Source organism: Canis aureus, chromosome 9 (genome assembly GCF_053574225.1).
Source record: "Canis aureus isolate CA01 chromosome 9, VMU_Caureus_v.1.0, whole genome shotgun sequence".
NCBI classification, from domain to species: Eukaryota; Metazoa; Chordata; class Mammalia; order Carnivora; family Canidae; genus Canis; species Canis aureus.
In genome coordinates this window covers 26,077,188-26,101,712 of record NC_135619.1, presented here as the reverse complement: position 1 = coordinate 26,101,712, position 24,525 = coordinate 26,077,188, and the positions used below count along the sequence as shown (strand labels likewise).

At 35.9% G+C, this 24,525-nt stretch overlaps 1 long non-coding RNA gene across 2 annotated transcripts in view; it reads right to left on the bottom strand.

Annotated features, from left to right (window-relative positions):
• LOC144320525 (uncharacterized) overlaps window positions 1-24,525 on the bottom strand; it is a 121,021-nt gene that overhangs the window by 12,428 nt on the left and 84,068 nt on the right. The gene's annotated exons all lie outside the window — the stretch shown is intronic.

The following is a 24,525-nucleotide window of genomic DNA, read 5'->3' as shown; positions in this document are numbered from 1 at the left end:
GATTATATAGAAATGTGGTAAGTTCCTTTTGTTCATTTGACAGTTATAACTCTCACATACCAGGTCAGTCCAGAAGAACCAATATATATAGAATGCTACCTACAGCTTTTCTTATAGAGGAGGCTAGCAACAGGAATTGTTACCAATTAACCATTTATCTGTGGATTTCTCAAATCCTGTAAATTATTTTCTTGTAATCTTGGTTTCTAAACTCTGAAAGTCCTAAGAAGCTTGCTTATTTGATGTGCAACCAAAATTGTCATTTTTCCTTATATATTCATGATAACTGAAAGAATAATGTTTCAAAATAGTTTCCTGACTATTTGCTTTCATTTAATTACATGTACCCTTAATTTGTCAAACTCTTGAATGAGTTTACAATTCAACCTCTGAGCACAAAGCTATACCTATAAAAATGGGCAGTCTTTATGCCCCTGAAAATTACATTCTATTGCTTCTCTAATGAAAAAAGATGCATATACCACCTTTGACTTGGCTGTCTTTGTGTAGATTTATGAAAAATTGGCAACTCTAAAAAGTTGAATCTTGATGTGTCTTTCAAACCTGTGCAGTTCTTTGATCTCCAGTTTGAATCACTAAGGTAAGCTTCTCATGAGCTAAAACAGCAGGTTTCATTTCTCCATCTGCTACACAGCACCCCAGAGATGCCAAGGTCCCAAGGAAAGTAAAAGGGAGGAAGGGAAAGAACATTTCTCTTTTTGTTTTTTAACTGAAATGCCTGGAGCAAATCAAGCCCAAGAGTCTAGCTGCTAAGGGAAAAAGTAGAATCTATCAGCATTTCCATGGGAAATGGTAGATCAGTTGCATAGACACAATAAGATGCTGCGTGTAAGTGAGAGAAGGAAAATAAAATCAAGCACAAAGCAATTCTAAATTAGTATAAAATTTAAAACCTAAGGCAGCAAGTTAATCATTAAGAAGACCTCTTTTTTAAGGGCTCTCTCTCCCTTGCTGTGCTGTAAAATCATTCTTCCTGAGAGTCTTTGCAAGTGGACCAAGAAAATATGCCCAAGAAAACAGTGAGATAACATTAGATTCAATTTCATGTGATGTGAACACACTGAGTGACATGTGGTTGCTTAACCAGGTCATTATGGCATGCAAAGTACAAAGTGAAATCCTAGGTGTCATGCATCCAAACTAAAAAGAAATCAGTCTTCTGACTCCTTACCAAGGATGACAAGCTCCAGACTAAAGGTTATGACTATTAGAACTGCAACTGTCTACTATTATCCCTTCTCTGTGTTATTACTCTATTCTTAGCTGGAAGAGTTACTTCATCAGCATGAAAGTATCAGTCAAACTTCTGATTGATCACAAGAGCATTGATTAATATGGACACAAGAGAAGTTCTGTTAAAACTGCAGGATCTTCCTCCAAATAGCACAGGCACACAAAGCCAAACTTGCTACTGCAGTAACCAGTAGACACAGCTTGCTATTTTCAATTACATCCCCTCTTTAGTTAGGTCTCTTCTTTGAAACAATGGATTATTATTCATCAACTTTGAACAAAAGAGGTGTGGACACAGTCCAGCAGAGAGCCAGGAGGGCTCTTGATGCCTCTCATGTAAGACTTACTAATCAATTCACTGTGGCTAAAATAAAAGTCCAGGTACACAATAGGTATGAGAATCTTGATTTTAGGCAAACCGCATTTCCTACATACCACAACACATCACAAATTTAAATGCACAGATGCTGAGAACTTACATCTCAAAGTCCATGTATGCTTAACAAACGGTACAATTCAAAGTGAACTCTAAATGTTTTGACGTATTATTGACCAACATTTGTAGAGCTTATGTGCCTCTATCTTTTGTTTGTTTTAAAGGTTAGTGTTGCATAGGTTTAGAGCAGTGATTTTCAACCAGGTCATCTTTATTTCCTAGGGGATATTTGACAATGTGTGAAGACAATCTGATTATCATGACTGGGGGGAGGAGGGAAAGGTGTGACTGGCATCTGATGAGAAGAGACCAGGGATGCTGCTAAAAATCCTACTATGCACAGGACAGCTCTCACAACAAAGAATTATCTGGCCCAGAGTGTCAATAGTGCCATGATTGAAAAAAACATAGAAAAGAGAAATAAGAATTTTTTTTAAAAAATTTAATATTTTTATTCAATTAACACATGTTCAAAGTTTTACAAGTTAAACAGAACTAATAAAACTCAAGAAAATTAGCAATCCTCTGCAGTTTTTCTAAACATTTCATTATTTCATCTGGCTACTCCTTATTTCTAAAGAATATATTTATATCAATAGTTCTTATTTAAGTAAGTTTAAATATTATCACTGACTTATTTCACAGTCTTTGAATACCTCAGTCTTTCACTTCCCTCTCTGATTTTATCCTTTCTCCTCTCCCCCTGCTTTCCTTTTTTTTTTTTTCTAGAAGGTTTTCCTAACTTTATTTCTAGCCTTTTTCTTGAACTTTAGTTTAGCTGTTGTACTTCAACTTTTATTCCCAGAGGCTTCTTCTTGGTCTCTTTTTTTAACAGCAATCTGTTTTTATTTCATGAACAAAATATCTCCTCACATTTCCTTATTGTTATAAACTATATTACCTTTTTAAAATTTCTTCCATTCACTGCTTTGCTTCTGTTTTCTCTGAGATCTATTTTTTTTTCCTTTGTCATGATCTCTTTCTTTAATACAGGAACATTTATTTAAATATCTGGTGATGTTCTCCTGTCCATTTATGTTTAAAAGTGAAAAACTACAAATATATGCATGTATGGTAAGGATAGTCCACTGAAGACTTCATGGAGCACAGCCTGATGGCTATCAGCCATACTGATGGTAGTTCCAACTGCCAGTATCTGTATTATTCAGAATAGGTTATGCCTAACAAACAAACCCAAAATTACCATGGCTCAACACTCTGGGGCTATGTGTGTACTGCAAGTCAGGAGCATAGCTCATGGTGGCTCAACCATCTAGGCTGCTTCCAGGCTAGTTCCTTCATACCAAAACAATTTTTCTATGGTCACCAGTGAATAGTGACCCATATCATTTCCCTTCACAACCCACTGGCCAGAAACAGTCAATTAACTCCATTTAACTGCAAGGTGGGTAGAGAGCATGTGATTATTTTGCAAGGGGCCATTCAGCTTCTCCTCTGGCCTCACATGCACAGATCTTAAAAATAAACAAAGCATACAGAAATGGGGGGGGAGGTCAGGGTTTTTTATTTGGGGAGAGAAGGAACAGAGGGGGACAAACAAACTCTACACTAAGCACAGAGCCCACACAGAGCTCAATCCCATTACCCTAAGATCATGACCTGAACCAAAATCAAGAAACAGACACTTAACCAACTGAGTCACCCAGGCACCCCAGAAATGTGTTTTTGAATATTAAGCATCTTTAGAACATTCAACAAGAATATACCTACCTTCACTCTTACCCAATTTGACATATTCTTTGCTTTTTAAATTATTTCTTTAGGGTTGAAGTTGCTCAGGACAAGGGTGAAAGGAAAAGGAATCCATTCCTATTTCTTTTCATCTTTATTTGTATCTCTATGTATAGAATTGCCTTTAGAAATTCAAATTTTAAAAAAAGAAATTCAAATCAATACAGAGATGTGATTAATGTGACTGTGACCATGAAATGGATTGTTAAGGGAAGGGAAATGAAGTTTCAAGTTTTCAAACATACATTTTTATACTTCAGTGATGACATTTACAAAATCTACTACCTTTAAAATGAAGGAGTAGTCATCTATTCCAGTTATCTACTTTTCCTTAGCTAATCACCCCCAAATTAGTACCTGTGATGATTAATTTTATGTATTCACTTGACAGGGCCATGGGGTACCCAGATATTTGGTTAAACATTATAGTGAGTATATCTTTGAGGGTGTTTCTAGATGAGCTTAACATTTGAACTGGTAGACTAAGTATAGCAGATTGTGCTCTCCAGTTTGGGTGGGCTTTATATAACCTGTAGAAGGCCTGAATAGGATAAAAAAGATGGAGTAAGAGAGAATTTGCTTTCCCTGCCTAACTGTCCTTGAGCTGGGACATCAGTCTCCTACCTTCAAAATCAGACTTGGACTGGATTTCCTACTGGGGTCTCTCCATGCCCTTGTATGGCCTTCCTCACAGCCTGGTTCCAATAGCAAACATTCCATGAGAACCAGATCAAATTATGTTATATTTTATGACCTAACTTTCAAGTCATCTAGCCTCACTTCTGCCATACTCTATTCATCAAGGCAGTCACAAAAACCAACCTAGCTTCAATGACAGAAGACACAAACTCCATCTCTTGATAGGGGACTGACAGCTTTCTAGGAAAGCATGTGAGATGGGAAATATTGTTGCTAAAGGTAGAGAAACATGGGCTTGCCATTATAGTCCTGCCTACCAACTCATACAAAAACTTCAGTAATGAACAGACTTTGTTATCAGGTATGCAGTTTCACTACCTTCTGCTGAATGGAGTATCTGAAGGCCTACCTCTCCAAGAATCAGAACTCAGCAATTCAGGGGAAATCAAAACTCTTAAGAGTGAGCTGTAATATGTAATATTCAAAGGGTAGCTGTTATCCATCATCTTTGCACTCTGGCAATGAATGTCTAGAGGATGAGATAAAGGGAGAGACAAATCTGTGTGTACTCTAAGTATAGATGATGATCTATTTCACTTTTTCATTTCCTTCAGTATTTAAAGGCCACCAGGAGAACAAGATGAAGAATTGAATTTCATAAATAGATCCTTGAGCTGGAATTTGGTTGCCAAATTTATTCACTAAATTAATCAAAAACATTGGGGTTTCTACAACATAACTAGAAATACAACAGAAACAAGAGGCTTCTACTCTAATGGGTAAGATAGCAACTCATTGTAGTAAGTACTATGTGGATAAGCATGGGGGCTCCTCAGGACTGATATTTAGCTGGCTGCTTGTAATTATTATCTATTCTGAACAAAATTTTCTCTTTTTTTATTGCTTGGTGCCCCTGCCAAAGCAGGTAACACATATCTTTAATAACACCCCTACTGCTATTATAACAGATGAGAAGGGCACCTACTTGAGAGTCCAGCTTGTTCATGGAACTGCAGGGAATATTCCAGAGCTGTAGCCTGGAGTGCAAAATGGAGAGTTGTAATGGAGGAGTCTGGAGAAAGAAACTGTAGTCAGATCGTAAGGGTTCTATGCTATTTTGGGGTAAGTTGGGGAGCTATTGAAGGCATTTTAATCAAGAGAGCAAACCAATTGATTGGCCTTTTGAAAACATTATTCTGCCTACCTGTGAAAAATTGAGGGGGCAACATGTCACAGAGATACTAGGAGGCAATTTCCAGAACCCAGGAAAGAAAAGGCAAAGTAAACAAGATAAGGATAGAAGAAGTTAGACAAATTAAAGATATTAAGAAAGTGAAATGTAAAGGATTTTGTGATTATTGGATGGAAGGCAGAGAGGAAGGTAGGGGAAGGAAACTTTCAAGGGTGACCTTCAGATTTCCTGTGTGGCAAGTGGGAGGATAGCTGATGCTTAAAGGCATAACCCTCGCTGTCCCGTGGTTACTGGCCACTGCAAGGCAGAAAAACAGCAGTGGCAGCTCAGTTCTAGCTGAGCCAGTCAAGGATGACAGGACATCCTCAGGATGCTGCTCAGATCTAGTTCAAATGGGGAACAGAAACCAAGAAGTTTAGGCAGGTGGGCCAGATATTGTCCCCTCTCCCCCAATCCTCTGCCACATGCAATACAAAAACCTGAAGATTACAATTACTGTAAGAGAGAGTGTTGGACATGCTCATGTTGCACAGTGTGGTAGCAATAAAAGACACTGAGTTTTCTTTAGGAGACCTGTGTAAATGGAAGCAAAATGCAGAGAGTTTGAACCCAGCTGGTAACACCAAAGTCACCAGGAAAAATAGAACCTAAGTCCTGGGCATTACTCGTTCCCCCAGGAATACTTTATTTGCCTTTCTGTGCCAATAAAAGATACCAGTGGAGCGAGATTTCAAGAAAGTCAATAGGCTAGCATGTTCTAACCTGGAAATTAAGAATTTTATAGCCCACTCCTTCCAGCAATTGAAATCTCCTGATATTAAAACACTTCAGGTAGGATTGTGGAAGTTTAATCATAATAGAGACTTCCAGGAAGAGCAAATAGAAAAGTATTATCTCAGGTCATAGGGAAATATAAATATTGAGGTTCCTGTGCAGTAGTTGCTTACTAACGAATTGTTTCCTCTGGGTCATTTCTCAGTTCAGGAGCCATCCAAAATGTACTATATCCTCATGAAAGAGCATCTGAAAAAAAAAAAAAAAAAAAAAAAAAAAAAAAGAAAGAGCATCTGATACTGATACTCTCTCCAATTCTGCAAAGTCCCCTTAAAATTATCTGATTTGTAATTCCTATTTTAAAGTAATTCTTAGACATATTCCAGTCACACATATCTTTGTATCTAAATAATCTTACCAGGGATTTTGCCATTTTTAGAAGGGGTCACTCTGAGGCATTGATTTAAAGTCTCTCCAAAATGCCTGCTAAAGTCACTCTCTGAATAGTTTCTTACAATTTCTTAAATAGTCTACAGAGATTTTAACTTCTTTAATAGCTTTTGGGTAAGTACTATTTAAATTTATTAAAATATCCTCCTCAGGGCAGCCCGGGTAGCTCAGCGGTTTGGTGTTGCCTTCAGCACAGAGCCTGATCCTGAAGACCCGGGATCGAATTCCACGTCAGGCTCCCTGCGTGGAGCCTGCTTCTCCCTCTGCCTGTGTCTTTGCCTCTCTCTCTCTCTCTCTGTGTCTCTCATGAATAAATAAATAAAATCTTAAAAAAATATATATTCTCCTCAGAGACAACTTGGGAATTTTGTATGTTCTTGATTTACTAAGGTTGTCTCAACTTTGGACAATAAAGTTAATATTTGAAAAGCAAATCACTCTATGATATTAATATGTAAAGTTTATTGAAGAATGTGTCATCCTCACACTCACAAAATCATAAAACAGATATCTCTGCCTGACTCAACATATATAAGACTAAACTTTCTATCCTCATTATTTCTCCCCAGTTGCAATTTCAACCCTGTTTTTCTTGGGATTTGCAGTCACCAGTTACCCAACCAACAAAGACAAGTCTAGGCATTACTGTATATTTCATACATTCAATGATCACTAAATCCTATTTATCCTATTCCCAAAACATTACTTTCTTCTCCATTCCCTCAAACTTACTCATCACTTCCTATAGATTAGTCATACAGAAGTACTGGATATTACCACCAAACCCAGGCTATTTTATATCTCTTTGGCTTTTCTCAGTTAATTATCTGGAATGTCCATTCTTTCTTTTTCCTATACCCATAGTTCAGGATTCAGATAGCATCATCTTCTCAGTTAATTTTTTCTTAACCATCCATTGACTCCCTACACCCACCAAAATTTTTGCCCCCTATTGAATCTCATCTATACTTTTAATAAAGCACCTATAATATACTGCTTACTTATGCCACTGTTTACATGACCATATCCATACTATTAAACCAAACGCTCCCTCTGGAAAGAGACCATTTCTGAATTTGCTTTGTATCATCATGGCCTAATACAATGTGTGGCTAGGTAAATGTCTGTTGAATGAATGAATGAATTCAGAACAACATGTAGTTCCTTTAATATATTGTTTTATGCATTAGAGTAGACACTGAGATCATGGGCTTTAGAGTCATGCAAATATAGGATTTAAACTTCCTCAGTTTTACAATGTCTGTTTGTCCTTGGCAAGTTAACCTCTCAAAATTTCAAGTTCCTCATTTATAAAATAGGGATAATATGACTACCTCATCCAGTTCTTGTGAGGATTAAAGGGGAATTTTACAAAAAGAACCAGGAGTAATTTAGCATCAAGCAAGGACTTAAACATATTAGTCATTATTATTATTATCATCTATCTTTTTGCCATATTGCTCCCTGTGTCAAATGACTTCCCTCCCCAGGATGCCTTTCCTTTATTTTTTAACCAAGACAGCATTTTGTCTTCTTTTGAAACTTAAGTAGACTATTGTCTCCTCTAGTTTTCCCTGACTCCCACCACCCGTCATGGTTTAGGTGGCATTCCTTTTCACCTTTCTCAAAGGACCTTATATTATCTCTCCCATAGTACATAATATACACAGCAAGTACTGTTTGCTTGCCCAACTCTTGCACTAAACCATGAATTTGATAAGAACAAGAGTTCTGCATTTTATCCCCAGAACCTAGCAATATGCATACAAGTATTTTATACCTAACAAATGACAGCCAGAAGGAGGAATACTTCCCACTAAAGCACCATGAACTCAATGGACATGCAAATATTTCTTGATGATTCAGTAAAGTCAATGGGCAATTTATTATCCCCTACAAGGTTATTTGGGATAGATTAAATCAATTCCAGATTGAACTAAGATGCCACCTAGAACAGAAAGAAATTAAGTGGTCAACTAGGATCTTTCATTTTGGTCTATATGGAGAAATTGAGTATAGCACATGGTATCAAGATCCTTTATGAACAAGCTCTTGTTTATAACTTCAGTTCAACTTTATGGCTAATTTCAAAAAATAAGCAGAAAAAGCCAACTAAACCTGAAGTAGAATAAAGCCTGACAGTAAACTCTTTTAGTCCCAAAAGCTATTTCTTTCCAGGTTTTTTTTTAATTATTATTTTAAATATTTATTGCTTTATTCTCCATTTTGCTTAACACAAGCAAATTAAGACTATGAACCCTTGTCTTATTTCTAAACATCATTACAATGAAACCTGCAGAAAATAGCAAATTTTGGTTCATATAATTTAAGGTTTGATTTGTATTTGATGAAGAAAAATTCATCCCTGAAAACAGCATGGAATCCTAAGATAATGGCTTAAAATATTTACTTATAATTGGGAGAGCAGACAGACTCTTAATCATGGCATGACTTAATTATAGTAGTATAAGCATAATTACCACTATTGTAATATATTACTAGTTTGTAAGATGAATTGTCTTGCTTCAGTTTTCAAAATAGAAAGAATTCAACACATGATTGCATGACTACTTGGTTTAAATTATTTTTTATTTGGACCTTGTTTGCTGTTAACTAAACAATTAATTAATTCATTTCTCTACACATTAATTTTAACATCTCAAAGTTCTTTTTGTTTTTTTAAAGATTTTATTTATTTATTAATGAGAGACAGAGAGAGAGGCAGAGACATAGGCAGAGGGAGAGGCAGGCTCCTCACAGGGAGCCCAATGTGGGACTTGATCCCAGGACTCCGGGATCACACCCTGAGCCAAAGGCAGATGTTCAACCTCTGAGCCACCGAGGCATCCCAACATCTCAAAGTTGAAAAAAAAAGAATATTAACCTATTAGCCATTTTAATTTCCATTATTCATTGGGCATCAATTTTCATTATCTATTCACCAATTTTAGATTTGTTTCAAATAGTTCTCAATACTTGTTATCCTTATCATTGATACAAGAGTAAACTTCAGCATTAAAGTTATGCCTAAGGTATAGTGAGGTATACTGAGAAAGGAAGAAAAATGCCTTGGAAAGTATACAAGTTAAAGACTGAAAAAGTACTTCATACTTAATTCTAATTCCACAGAATAGTATCATTTGGGGTTGTTATAATACAGCTTTACTTTTATTTTTCAACTGACTGCTAAAAATTCCTTTTTACATGACATAATTTTCTTTTAACTATCATTCTTTAGAAAACAGACGATGAAAGCAACATATCACTATCTTTAATAGTCTCTTTTTTCCCTTTAGTACTTTACCATTCACTATAGAATGTATTCTAGCAATAAACTCCAGGCCTGACATATACTCCTGGAGAAAATGGCTATTTTAAATTCTCTTTTCAATATGATTTGTTTTGCCACAAATTTAAGGCATTCTCTTTTTTTCCTTAAAAAAAAAACAAAAACAAAAAATAGGGGCGCGTTTGTGGCTCAGTGGTTGAGCATGTGCCTTCGGCTCAGGTCATGATCTCGGGATCCTGGGATCGAGTCCCATGTCAGGCTCCCAGTGAGAAGCTTGCCTCTCCCTCTGCAAATGTCTCTGCCTCCCTCTCTGTGTCTCTCAGGAATAAATAAATTTTAAAAAACTAAAACAAAACAGAGCTTGGGAAAGAAGAATGTATTATTGTTACATCAGAGACCAGAAAGTCTCTACAAAATAAAGAACTGAAACAAATTTCAGGATTATCTAAATTCCAATATGTCTGAGTGAAATGGATTTAAGGAGCTTGAATTCTCCTGAAAGTTTTACTCAATCCACCAATTCACTCTCAAATTGTAAAGGATGATGTATTGGAAGAGTTTATATAGTTAAGCCTTAAGAAATTCAGCATATAATTCCGGGGTTATGAGGTCATTTTCTGAAAACAGAGAGGTGATCATCTCATTCTGGTGGATTCTCATTCTCAGTCTGCCTCACTTCAGAGCTGCTCTTCAGATCATCTCTCAAATCGGCTGGATATATACAAGCTCATCACAGATGTCTCTTAGATAAGCGTTAATGAGACATTTGCCTCTGCCGGGACTTCAAGAATCCAGTCTCTGTGACTTAGTGCTGAAATAATTTACTAACATGGAGAGCCCAGGAGAAACAAAGAAGAAAACCTGATTAAGAAATTCTATCTGAAACTAATTATGGAAATTATAAAATTTACGGAGATTAACCCAATTAGATATTTTCTTTGATTTTTTTCCTAGAGTAATATGCCATGGCCTAGCCTAATTCCTCTGCATATTCTTATGATAGAGCAATATCATTTACTATAAAAAAATGTAATTGCATCTGGAGGTATAAATATTCAATCAAATATTTTCACTTGAAGACAAATTGAAATGTGCAATATTATTGGTCCTTCCTTTTACTTAATCTCCTCCTAGACAATTTGATGGCTTCTTCTTGACAATACCACTCTCAGCATCAGTCGTAACAGTGAAAGTCTAGCTTACATGTGTGAGGTAGAACATCACTTAAAGCTGACATAGTCATATCATTGACCTTGAGCTACTTCTGAGGAAAATGAATTGGCTTAGTGGGGCAGTCAAGTAGAAAGCAAAAACCATCATTTTCTAAAGATTTTCAAGGTAGAAATCCTCAGGGAAAATCTTTAGTCAGTGTCTAAGACTTGATTAACTGTCTTAATTCTCTATGAGTAATGATTTTTAAAACTCTGGGACACCAGGTTTCTTATGTGTTGTATTATATAAACCTTGTAAGTGGGATGTTCTTCAACTGAACATCATAACTTACACAAAACAACATCAACAACTGTAATAGATAATTATGCATTATGTCACTTAATATGAAAGATATTTCCAGTTGAAAACCCTCATTCAAGCCCTCATTCATTTAAACAATGATGTCAATTTCTCACCCAAAATAACATATCTTATCACAGAGACAATTTTTCTTTCATCAACAAATGACACTTCATCTTCCTATTTCCACAAATGACTGTGCCTCTTAGAAAATCCACTGACTCATTTTTGTCAAATTCAGATTTAAGTCATATCATTTAAAACTCTCTTTATTTCTTAACTGCTAGTGACTAGAAAATATGAAATAGAAGAAACGAATGTGAATGCATATGGATTCAAAACTCTGCATATTCTTAAAGATTAATAAAATTCAAGTTCTACCATCCAATGCAAATTACATAAAATTCGGTGTACTGCTATTATCTAAAGTAGATAGACAAAGGTTTCCATCTTTAATCAAAAGTAGGGGAAAAAAAAGTAGGATCAATCACAATCATTTGCTACAAAACTTGCAAAACTGGTACAGAAGTTGTATTGATGTATCTCAGTTTTTGTGGGATGGAGAGAATGAGAACCAAAAACTTTCTTCAAACCCAAGATCTTCAAACAGATGTGGATGACTGCATTGTGGTGGACCACTCAGATTTTCACTTTGGTCTCATTTACCCTCAAAGCCAGTTTATTTCAGGTCCAGAAGCACTCAGAAAAGCAGGCATGGCTCATGCCCCCAGGTTCTCCCTAAGTCAGCAATATGCAATTCAAACTGTTAGACTGACTTATTTTCCCCTTGCTTTAGGATAAAGTCATAATATCATCACAAGCAATCAAAACTAGTTAGGCACCAAAGCATTACCCTACTAACACTACTGCCTTAAGGAATTTGTTCCAAAAGCATTCACTAACTTTAGAAAGAAAGGAGTATGCCAAACTTAGGACAAAATTGGCATGATGTGTGTGTCAGATGATAATATGAAACATTCAGAAGTTATCAAGATTGAAAAATAAAGACAGAAAAGCTTTAAAAGGGAATAAAAACCCTCATTCCACCAAGCTCATCCCCTTAACAAACTTAAATATCTCTAGCTAGTGAAACACTTATAAATTATATACAATTTTGATGAGTCAAGTAATCTAAATACAAATTACCTCTCCTCTAAAGTCTGTGTATTTCATTCTAGATACAGAATTCATTTGAATTATTTTTTCTTCAAGAGAGAGAAAAAATGAGTTTAATTTTACATGGTTGATATGTGTTTAAGATAGCTTTAAAATGAATGCCAAAAGAGGCCTTTATTCATGGAAAACAAAATTGTCTTAGAGAATACATTGGATGGCCATTAGATTTTTTCCCTACATTTCTTTTCCATATCAAGCTTAATTGATGATGTAGTTCAGCTCTTAGTAATGTAAAAATTTTTGATGTCAATAAAAAAGACACAAATTAATTAACTAGGAAAAGAAATGAATATATGCGATCTTTAGGGTGTTGTTAGGTGGTCATTAATCATTCTAGGAAGATTAAGACAGTACAGCCCCCAGTAAAAATCTGAAACACTGTTTTTTGTTTTTTTTTTAAGCACAATGTCTATGGCAGTTGAAAAATCCATTCTATTTCTGCCCTTGTTAATAAAATGCACAACTTTCACCTATGAAAAGTTTTAAAGCTAAACCTCTAGGGACCTACTTTCTGTCCTGTACATAAGAGAAAATGTACAGAAATGAAGAGTTGTGAGTAGATGAACTTGAAAGATTTATTCACTAGATTATCTCACTTGTAAAGTAGTATCATTTTGAAGAAAGTAAAGGCTCATGCTAACTAAATATCTCTCCCTTTGTGCAAAAACCTATGTAACAAAATAGCTTATGCTAATAAAATAATGTCTATACAAGATTATAAAGGAAAGTTACTTTATATATTTTACTACTTGGTAAAAGACATAAATGAAGATTATCATGCTTGTATCAGTTAGCTATTGCTGGGTAACAGACCACAACATAACTCCAAGGCTTAAAACAACAGTCATTTATTATTGTACTTCACATGTCTATGAGCCAGCGAGAGGTCAACTCAACTTAGCTGGGCTCACCTATACATCTGCTATATATGATTCATGCAACTAGAGGTTGTCTAGGGACTCTGTTCTATGTTGGCTTTGTCTGGGATAGCTTACCTAGGGTAACTCCACTACAAGTGTTTCTCATCCTCCTGCTAGAACTAACAGACTAGGCTGGACATGTCCTTCTCATTGTTAGTGGTAGAATTACTAGAGAACAACTGAAATCACACAAGCATTTTTTCAAACTTGTGCTTATATCATAATTTCTAGTATCCCATTGACAAAATCAAGAAATATGGTCTAACACAGATTCAATAGAATGGAAAATATATTCTGCCTCTTGATGGAAGGACTGGTAAACTCAGCTGGCAAAGGGTGTGGTTAACAAAAAGAGGTGAAGAATGAGGGTCATTAAGGCACTCTATCGTGTAATTGATAAGAGACATGGATAATAAACAAGATTAATATGAAATCTACAAATCAAACTAGCAAGCATTTAGAAAATGCTGGAGATTAGGGAAATTTCTTTTTTGCTTTATTTGTAATAGCTGTACCAAGCCATATTTGTCAGTATATGTATATCCCCTGATTGAAAACTGATATAAGCCAATATGGTTATTCATAGTTATTAGAGCCTCCAATTACATTAGGTAGAGGAAGGTGCTGTGATTTCTTCTCCACAACCAGACTACCAGATAGTATGTTACAATGAAAGTAAGCTTCAAAACAAATTCTACTATATATAAAAACACTTATTAGCCATCATGCCCCAAATAGTCACATAAAATAAATTTGTAAGCTTGGTAAAGTTCACACCACCCTGTCCTTTTAGGCATTTTGATGACTGCAACACATAAAAGGTTCAATTCAAAGTGAACACAGTAATATCCTGAAGGCAACATCAGCCAACTCTCTAGAAATCAAGAAACTGAATTCTAAGAACTCCAGATCTAGGTCACTGTTAACACTGTTTTGTATTAAGTGAATTTTCCAAATTTTTACTCTGTTTTTGCAAGACAGGCAATGTATATACAATTCTAGTCCTCAACATTTCCTGAGCACCACTCATTTCAGCAGGGATAATTATTTCTAACATCCCTTTTTATTAACTAATGAACATCTTAGTACTGACTGATGATGATATTTGCATTGTTTGCTTTAACAACCTCTGGAGGGTATATTCCTCATTAAGTTACTTCAGAGAGTAACCAATAACCCTTGGAATGTAAATTCTTATTAGGACACCTCTGATTTCACTAAAAGCCCCCTAGCTATAAAAGAAAGTTAACTTAAACACACCACATATCTCACACTATTTGTACTGAAATATTTTAAAGTAAATTACAGGCAATATAATCCCCATAGAATACAAGATGTAAGGAACAATCTTCAAAATAAAGTCTTGCACTGTAATTGTATAATATTCAAATCTGTTTTAACAGGTTTTTTTTCCATCTTCTAACAGAGTCTCAATTTTTTTTAAGATTTTATTTATTCATGAGAGACACACGAGAGAGAGAGAGAGAGAGAGAGAGAGAGAGAGGCAGAGACACAGGCAGAGGCGGAAGCAGGCTCCATGAAGGGAGCCTGATGTGGGACTTAATACTGGGGCTCCAGGAGCACGCCCTGAGCCGAAGGCAGATGCTCAACCACTGAGCCACCCAAGCGTCCCCTGAGTCTCAATTTTTAAGACTGGCTCTCTTGCTTTTTTGCTTTTTCTATGATTCTATTTATTTTGTTCATTTCACAAACTCCTCAAATTCCTGATTATAAATGCCACCTTCCTTTCTTCGTGCCTTCTGAGTTCCTGAAAATCTTGCTTCCACAGTCTGAAACTAATATCTAAGATCCATTTTTATCTTTCAAACACAAATCTTTCTGCAGTATTTGATATAGTTGACTACTATCTCTTTTCTAACTCTATCTCCTCCTCCTTCTCCTCTAATGGTTCTTAAACTAGCTCTTCTAACTTCTCCTTTCCCTCACTTATAGGCCTGTACACCTCACTTTCTACCCTACAGCCATGCAAACCTCAGCACTTTTGTACCTTTTTGAGGGAGAATTTCTCTCCAGATTCACTTTGTGGAGAGTTCATCTATTTCCTCATGGCTTGAACTATCACCACAATATTGAAGACTCCCATGCTGACTACAACTAAGCTTCAAACTCATGTTATCAAAACACATCTTCTTTTGATAAATTCTTCCCACCAAATTAGCTACCAACCAGTCCTTTGTTGTCCTTTCCAACTGCACCAATTCTCATTTCTTTTTACCATTTTAGCAGTTTTTCTTGGGGCTTCTGGGTGACTCAGTAAGTTAAGCATCCAACTCTTGATTTTGGCTTGGGTCATGATCTCAGGGTTATGAGGATGAGCATGGAGCCTGCTTAAGATTCTCTCTTTCCCTCTTTCCCTCTGTCCCTACTCCCCATTCATGTACTCCCTCTCTCACTCTCTCAAAAAGAAAATAGTTTTTTTCCTCTTTAATGTTTTTTCTCAGATTCATTTGACAAATGTTTGCTGAATACTTACTATCTGCGAAGCACTGCTCAAGAGGCTAAGGATACAGCACTCAACAAGACTAATAAAAAAATAAGATAGGGGCATCTGGGTGGCTCAGTCAGTTAAACATTCGATTCTTGATTTCAGCTCAGATCATGATCTCAGGGTTGTGAGGTCAAGCCCTGCATCAGGATCCATGCTGGGCATGAAGCCTACTTAGGATTCTCTCACTCCCTCTCCCTCTGTCCTCACACCCCCTCCCCCTCATAATAAAAATAGAATAAAATAAAATAAATAAGATAGACACTCATCAAGTTTGAAACTCCCACTCCCTGAGATTTTCCAGTTCATATATTTCTTCCAAAGTGCTTCCCCATTTCCAAAAAGCTATCCCATTCTAGTTCTGTGCCCCCATTTTTTCTTTTTTTTTAATCCAATCTCATTTTCTGTTGTATATAACCTATACCTTATCATCTAGTCCTTGAGTTGAATAATTTTTATGACTAGTATACTAGTATACACATACTTGTATGTGGACCTTGTGAGGACCCTGATGTGGGACTTGATGCCAGAACCCCGGGATCACGTCCTGAGCCGAAGGCAGACACTCAACTGCTGAGCCAACCAGGCATCCCAACTTTGTAAGTTCTTAAATGGTAATGTATTTCTATCTAATATCTGTAGCACACAGTAAGAATATAAGAACATTTAAGAAATGAATCATTAAGAATACCACTGGAAAGGAAATATCTTTTCAGCCATAAGTGGAACAGAGAAAAAAAATAAACTTAATTCCTTATTGCAAAAATAATAGGTAACTCTTATTGAAGAATTACATATGACAACCATCATTGTAAGATCTTTACACATATTTAATCCGCCAAAATAAAATCCTATGAGTATACTATTATTATCTCCATTTTTCTACATGTAAAACTGAGATAGAGAAAAGTTAAATAACTTTTCAAGGCCAGTAATTGATAAGATCAGAATTCAACTCAAGGAAAATTTGATTCTAAATCCAGTATTTCAATCTATTCTGCTATAATGTATTTCATGATTCAGAAGTCTAGACTTTTGGTACTACCAAATGTTTTTATTCTAACAACCTTCGTGATTATCTGCATGTTAATGTCATAGTGAAAGCTCCGGCTATCAATAGAAAAGAAAAATCCCTAATAAATTCATGAATAGATTCTGTTAATATATCAGCTTTGTATAAAGTGACTTTATAATTTTTCATCCAAATCAAAACCCTTTTAGGAATAGAAGGGGTACTTTATTTATTATATTTTGCTGTGTAACAAATTATCCCAAAATTTAGCAGCATAAAACAACAAATACTCATTATCTCACAAAATACTTCAGGGTCATAAATCCAAGATAGGCTTAACTTAATGGTTCTATTCAGAGTCTCTTATGAAGCTACAGTCAAGATATAGGCCCCAGATTATAGTCAGCTGGAGGCTTGACTGGACTGGAGGATATGTTTTCACATCCCAAATGGCTATTGGCAGGAAGCTTCAGTTCCTCACATAAGTCTCTCCATGAAGACTGTTCCTGGCAAGGTATCAGGCTTCCCCAGCAGTGAATGATCAGGAAGAGGTACGTGAGACAGAGAGAAGGAGATGGAATCATAGTGCCTTTTATAATCCAGTCTCAGAAGTGCCATATAATCACTTTTGCTTTATTCTACTGGTCAGACAGACCAACCTGGTGTACTGTGGTAGAGTGTGCATCCTGGGAGGCAGGATCATTGGGTACCATCTTGGAGAATCTTATTAATAATTAAGCCATGACAACAGGTATAAATGAGGACAGTGCCTGACAAATCAAGGTTTATCACTTTTACTCTATTTTTGATTTACATTTATCACACCAGGAAGTAATTTCCTAAGTATAAAATTGTTTAGTTCTATGACTCAGTGCCTGAAAATCCATCATATGAATAACTGTCATGACCTTGTCCGCCTCACTCCCACCAAATCGCTCTCATGACATTGCTGTGGAAACTACCAGCAGTCAACAATCAGTGGATTTTCAAAAAAAAAAATCTCTTCTCTTCTACTGCAAATACTGGATTGTTGTTCCATTCTGTCCCTCACAATTTCACCTAGGTCCCCAAACATCCAGTATGTCTCTTCAGCAATCTGAGAATTTCATGAATAATAAGAACATGAGGGACCTTGTAAAATACTAATAATATTGAAAATAAAGTACTTTATAAATTAAATAGGTCTTGATAAGACTAACCCTGAAGTTAAAACCATGATAGTTTCTATGACAGATTGGTTTACTGGGAGAAGAAAACACTGAAATCTAAATCAGATTTGCTAATAATTATTGGTATTTCCTACACTGGGCATTTTCCTTCAATAATTAACATGACCACTATGCCATCTTAATAACTTCCTTGTGAATTTGGCCCTGGTGCTAAAGTCAACTCCAACTCACCTTCTTAATCTTTAGAACAAGAACTAAAGCCGAAGGAACATGTCTAGATTAAGGAGTTGTGCTATTAGTTTCATTAACTCTCCTTTGTTCTGGAATATAATACTACATATCAAGGAGATCGATCTATGTCCTGATATAGGACGAAAAAATAAATAATACTGAATAATACTGTTTTATTATTCATTAGAACCAAGTTAAATAAATCAAGTTAGTAAAATAATAGTTTCCTTCCAATAACTATTAAAGGCAATGAAAATAAAGAATTGTGGACATTAAGATTATTTAGGAGGAACTCAAATTATTCTTTTTCATCCTGTGCATTTTATATATGGCTATCTTAGAAGTGAGCTCATTAAAGCTATACAATGTGTGCCTGTCTCAAAGATACAATAAACATCATCCTATTATAGTTGGAGTGGTAATTTAGGAATCAAGCTTAAAACCAGAGTCCATTCATGATTCGCTGCCACCAATATGCTGATATGCTGAAGAGAGAGAAAGAGATTGAGAAAGAACAAGACTATATCTTCTTCCTTTTATAATGTGTCCAATCTCATGACCAAGAAAGTCAGGAACTACCTACTTGAAGAATGAAAAATGACTGTAAACTTCCCTTGAAAATCAAGCAAGAAACAATGAGCCAAGAGAAATAGAAACAAAGTATTTCACCAATGTTTATTATGATTCATTTTTACATTCATTCAATTTCAGAACCATCTTGACAAGCCCTGTTAGTAAGGATAAAGAAAAGTGCTTAACTAGAGCACATGATACTGTTTTCTTTCTTCCTCCTTTTGGTTGTGGTGGGGAAATAAGTTGGTTGCTATTTTCTAATTTTTCCCATATTGATAATATATCTTCCCATATCATTTGTAAGCCAAGATCTTTTTTCTCATTTTACTTTTAAAACAAACCTCCTACCAAGTGAAGCTGATTTTACCTTACTAAAACCTGGTAATTCCTCTAGGCAGTAGAATATCTCATTAGTTACTTGAATGTTGTTTTCCTTAGTGGAGTCCTGTCAACTAATCTTTTTTCTTGTTCATCTATTCCACTCCAATTCAGCGACCATACTGATTTATCCTAAGTTAAATCAATTTACTCCAAAATTTTCCTAGCTGTGATTTGGGAATATTCATTCAGTGCACAGAATTACCACGAATCACATTTTCATGTGTTTTTAAAGTTAAACCTTTAAGCATCTGCTAGAGTTATTCTTGAGTCTCTTGTTTTTGCAACACACACAAAAAACATTATTTAATGGAGAAGATAAATTCTTCTCTGTTTAGAAGAAGTCATAGAATACATAGTTTCATGCAAAGAAAATGTTGATGTGTTTAGAAACTGCATAAAGGAAAAGAGTTTTCAATCCTGTTCGAAAGAAACTGCAAACTAGCTTTATTCTTTAGATTGTGTTTTCTAATCAAATTGTGTTATTTTTCTAGTCCGTTCCAAATTTCCCAGTTTTTCTATGTTTCCTAGACATCTATAATAATGTGGCTTCTTCTTAGACTGAATTTCTGATTACATACACAAATCCAATAAAATTAGCTATTGCTCATCAAACATAGTTCACATTGCTCTTTGCTACCAGTTATCAGAAGCTGTAGAGAATTAGACACCCAGGTATATTAATACAAATATGGTACCTTGTATTTTTGCATTTCCTTCCCACTTACACATTACAATTATTGTGTTTATATAATAAGTATATGCAGAGTACCTGTTATGTGCTAGATAGTAAAAAGACAAAGAGACAAAATGCTTATCTCCAGGAAAATACCATTTCAGGAATTTTTTATTTATTTTATTTTTAATCTTAACTCAGTGTTTTTCAAATATTTTTACCCAGACTATCATTTTTTCCAAACCCAATATTACTTAATACATACAACAGGATAAGCTGAAAAGCTGGGTTAGCTGCAAGCTCAGAGGAGGTCAGCCATCTGGAAGTCCTGACACTCAGCCTCCAAAGAGGACAATGAGGTGCCTCTGAGAATCCTGAAGCCTCATAGAACACTTTTAAATCCAGAACATGGAAAATTTGCTTATTTTTTCCAGGAAAAAAAGAAACACCCGTTTGTCAGAGGTACTATACAACTTGCCCAGAGTCATCAGCCAGCAAGAGGCACACCCAGAATTTTCCATGTCTCCTAACACTCAGGTTCCCGTTCTTTTCAGGGAGGTATAACCACTTCTTACTTTGAGTGATGTTGATACTTTGTCAGAATTATTTCTGCTTGTAAATATTTACCTTTTAAGGCTTGATGAGTTCTTAAGACAGATTTGATTACATCTCCGGAGCAAAAAAAAAGAAAAGAAAAAGCTTCCAGAATTGCTTATCTCTGATGTTAGACCTTAAGTTGATTTTTAAATGCCTTATCTCTTCCATAAAGTAGACGGATGAGAAGAAGGTAGTTCATCAGCCCTCTCAAGTCAGAGTACTAACCACTATAGCTCAGCAGAAAGAAAAGATTTATTTACCTTTGAATCACTGAAAGAAATTCCTATTACTAGTACTTCTCCTAGCAAATAGCAATCTTGCAAACCTCCAGGAAAATAAATAATGAAATGGTAAACAGATGCCCAAGGCTACTATCCTTCCAAAACAATTTCTCTTCTGTTGCTTTGCCCATTTGTACTACTGCCCCTAGATGCTTCTCACACCTTCCTGCAATACTTAGAGCGAAGTTATGTCATAACCTTTGCCCTCACTTGCCCATGCCATGTGCCCTGCTGCTAATATTATATTCCATTGTTAAGAATACATTTGGCAGCTGGACACAGTGGTCAGAACAAGAATAATGCCTCCCATGAGATTATTGTTCATTATTGATCACTGCTATGCCTATACCTGAACTACTCAAAAAACTAATTTAGGCTGGCTTCATCTCTAGTTCTTAATCACAATAAAACATTCTCTCCCACCTCATCAATCAGTATATATTCATAGCCAAGAATATAGCACTTTTTTAAAAAAAGTTAATTCAGATCCTTTATTTAAAACAAAAGCATTAACGGTTACCCCATGCTATGTTGGTAAAACATTAAACCCAAGCTCTTGAGGTACACTGCTTTTATACTGCAAATATTGAATTGTGACCCTTACCATTATAGACTAATTAAAAGTGAAATTTTATGGCATCCCAGCATGCAGTCTGCTCTTGAAGATTAAAAAATAAATAAAAAGAGTGAAGAATAATGAATTACAAAGGCAGTTGGAGCTATCAAAAAGTGCTTAATTTAAAAAGCATTTCCCATAGTCATGGAACAAGATGTTGGTGCTCATAGCTAAATTAGTTTACAACTCACCTGAATTAAATTCCTTAATTATTCAATTATTACCGTGTATATTGTTTAAAAAGGTCAAATGACTTTCAGGATAATTGCTTTATCTTTTTGTTTTATTTTCAATATACACTTAATTCCTTGAAACAGACAATCAAGTATATCAATAGATTTCTTCAATAAATAACTTAGCTTTATATTAGATACCCAATATACTTTAGAAATTTTCCTAACAATATTCAGAAGTCATGTACCTTAACACCTTATGACTTATTATCCTTATGTAAGGAAATCCAAATGTAAGGAATAGCATGTTGGTTTTCATATTTGTATAAAATAAGTCACAACTCCACTTGATCATATTAAGTATCTACTATATTAACGACTTTATGACTGCACATTTAATTTCCATGATCTTGCTACCCATACTGATTTACCCTTATTTATGCACAGATTAGGTCTCTAAATATTCTGGATAAGGAAAAAAAAGATATATGATGTTTGAAATAAAACAATATTAAAATATACCCAACCCATCTTGTGTAAAGTAGCCTTGCAATAAAGGAAAAAGAATAGAGTCATCCGAATGCTTTGAAAATATCATAGGCCTTTGTTACACCCAAGTTTGTGTCCTGAGCCCTTCATGAATCCCTAATTTGTTAATATACAAAAGCATACCATTGCCTTCATAAAGCTCAATGAGGTACAACTGAAAATTTTCGGTGATTACTTCAGATGTTTAATGATTCCATAAATATGAGACTGGAGTCATTTGTAAAACTATTAAATTCTGCCTCTAAAATAAACTCACCACTACATTACATCATGTCATTACTGTAATAATGCGACACAAAATTAACTGAGTCTCTACATTTAAGAAAAGCTTAAATTGGGCCCTGCCCAGGCATGCGTAGCCAAGTGCCTGTGTGGGGACTGAAGTCCACTTACCAGACTGAGTACAAAGCTGCATAAAGCCAGCATCAGCCAAATGAAAAGGGAGACTTTTTATATTCTCGCAAAGGTTCTGTAGATTCTACTGATGACTCTGCTTCTACCAACTCTGGACAAGCCAAAGCTGAGTAATAAATCATGTAGCAAGAGCTCAGATTGTCTTTCCTAATCCACCGGTTAGCATTACTGTAGAAGGAAACACACCAAGTACCTGGAATTCTGGCCTAGGATAAGATAACTTCTGACTGGCTGACACCTGTGTGAGGATTCTGCAGCTGGGCAGACACATGTTTGGATGGTTCAGTCTCTCCTTCCATCCAGCATCCCCCTCCAGGGACGACAGGTGGCTGTGTCACTTTTTGTGGTAACAGGTAACACAACTTACTGTCCAGTACTGAAAAGGATGATAGAACTAGAACATAGCCTGGCATATTCTCTGAGATGGAGTTTCCCAAAAAGATCATGTTAAATTCACATCAGTTTATATCTGATCTATCTGAAAAATCAGTGGAGGTATGGGGGTGGAGAGATGTGGGGAGGGAGAATCTTTTCAGGACCCCAAGGGAACTTGTGGGGAAGATGTTCAAATGATGAAACTGGAAGAGTTTTCCTCAGGGCAAGGAAAGAAGAGAGACCAGGCATCCAGATATCCAAAGCACAAAGTTTCTTTTGCAAGATTTGCCCCTGGTGCTGGCCATGGCAGAGAACCAGAAGTCCTACAAGGTTTGGTCATGATAAGGGCCAGGATAGCTGAAGAATTAGAACAAATCAGAAAAGTAATGAAGCTGGAAGAGACAATCCCTGTGCACTCTTGACTCAAATCAATTGGACAGCAGAAGTGAAAAAGCAACAACCAACTACTGAAGGAGGCACTGTGCCAAACCGCAAGGAAACCAGGAAGGACAAACTGAAAGGACCTTCCCCTCCTCTTTCTGCTCAGGGGAGAGGGTCACATGAGCAATGCAGGTGCTGGGATGATCAGAGCAGACCTCCAGATGAGGTCCCTAGGGTCTTCTAAGTACACCTGGCCAGGGGCCCAGGTTTATTAAATCACTATGCCGAGAAAAAGTGATGTCATTTACATTAGAAAGCAAGTCAGGAACTTGAGGCCAATTAGTTGAAGACTGATTCCCAAATTCTGGGTCCAGTCCTTGATCAAGGAGGAATAGGAGAAGGAGGCTAAAGGCAGCAAGGGGAATTTCCTGATCTTTTTCAAGTAACTCTGCCCTCAAAGACAAATGGGAGAAATCTCTGTTTAGTGGTCAGAGATACAGACTCACCAAAGGTACACTGAATAAATGCCAAAGGTTTAGAATGGTGGAGAGAGCATACCTAAAGCTAAGCTATTTTCCTACCCTTTTCTGAAGAGGTGGCTAAGCATAAATGAAGTTTTCAAGTTAATGTTTTATCTATGAGTAACTAGCTCTGCATTAAAACATAGGCGCCAAATCTTTCTCCAAGTCTCTGAGATCGTACTGAAAACTAATCGGTTTACATGTGCCTAGAGGTTTCAGAATTTTCTTCATTGAACATATAAATGCATATTACATGTTATTGTATAAATATATATTCCCTTCGATAAGAGTAAAAGCAAACTTTTGAAATTCTGCTTGGATTAGGTCTATGTGGTGTAATATGGAGCCTGACCAGATGGGTTGATGAGATATTTAGTCTAGGTGTGAGGGACAGTGAGTCTCTACATGTAATCATTTCCAGGATGGTTGACATTCCCTTGTACACCAAATTGCAATGGTCTTAAGAAAATTAAACTAAACTTGGCATAAATATGTTTATTTTAAATTACCAACATCTCTATTTCAAGGAAAGATAGTTTTGACAGGGCCTGATTTACACCCAACAGAAAGAGCTAAGAGAGGGTATGACTTGACAGTAATATGCCTACAAACAGGGGTATCAAAATGTTCTTCCCAGAAGCTAAAACTTTTGAAGTATATGTTTTTTATTCTCTCTGTT